We start from the raw sequence: 1,110 nt of genomic DNA on the forward strand, positions 1-1,110 counted from the left end.
CGGTTCCGTTGAGTTCTGGGGGGGTTCGGGACGGAGCCGGGGGGGTCCGAGTGGTTCCGAACGGTTCCGAACGGTTCCGAGTGGTTCCGAGTGGTTCCGAGTGGTTCCGAACGGTTCCGAACGGTTCCGAGTGGGTCTGAATGGGTCCAAGCGGGGCCGGGAGGTTCTGAGCGGTTCCGGGGCCGTTCTGAGGGGGTTCTAGTGGGTTCTATTGGGTTCTGTTGAGGTTCTAGTGGGTTCTGCTGGGTTCTATTGGGTTCTACTGGGTTCTATTGGGTTCTATTGGGTTCTATTGGGTTCTAGTGGGTTCTACTGGGTTCTACTGGGTTCTATTGGGTTCTATTGGGTTCTGTTGGGTTCTATTGGGTTCTATTGGGTTCTATTGGGTTCTACTGGGTTCTCAGCGGTTCCGAGCGCGGTCCAGTCGGTCCCGGTCCCGTTTTGGGCCGGTTCTGTTGGTCCCAGTCCCGTTTCGGGTGGGTCCGGTCAGTCCCGGTCCCGTTTTATGTCGGTTCTGTTGGTCCCGGTCCCGTTTTGGGTCGGTCCAGTCGGTTTTGGTTCCGTTTTGGGCCGGTTCTTTTGGTCCCGGTTCCATTTTGGGTCGGTCCAGTCGGTTCCGGTTCCGTTTTATGTCGGTTCTGTTGGTCCCGGTCCCGTTTTGGGTCGGTCCGGTCGGTTCTGGTCCCGTTTTGGGCCGGTTCTGTTGGTCCTGGTTCCGTTTCGGGTGGGTCCGGTCAGTCCCGGTTCCATTTTGGGTCGGTTCTGTTGGTCCCGGTTCCGTTTCGGGTGGGTCCGGTCGGTTCTGGTTCCGTTTTGGGCCGGTTCTTTTGGTCCCGGTACCGTTTTATGTCGGTTCTGTTGGTCCCGGTCCCATTTTGGGTTGGTCCGGTCGGTTCTGGTCCCGTTTCGGGTCGGTCCGGTCTCGGTTCCGGTCTCGGTTCCGGTCTCGGTTCCGGTCCCGCCCTGTTGTGATGCCGCCGTGATTCATCCTTTCCCTGCGGCGCCGCCTGGAAACACCCACAGAACCGGAACCAGAACCGGAACCAGAACCGGGACCAGAACCGGAACCAGGACCGGGACCAGAACCGGAACCAGAACCGGGACCAGAAC

Source organism: Coturnix japonica, unplaced genomic scaffold, assembly GCF_001577835.2.
Source record: "Coturnix japonica isolate 7356 unplaced genomic scaffold, Coturnix japonica 2.1 chrUnrandom630, whole genome shotgun sequence".
NCBI classification, from domain to species: domain Eukaryota; kingdom Metazoa; phylum Chordata; class Aves; order Galliformes; family Phasianidae; genus Coturnix; species Coturnix japonica.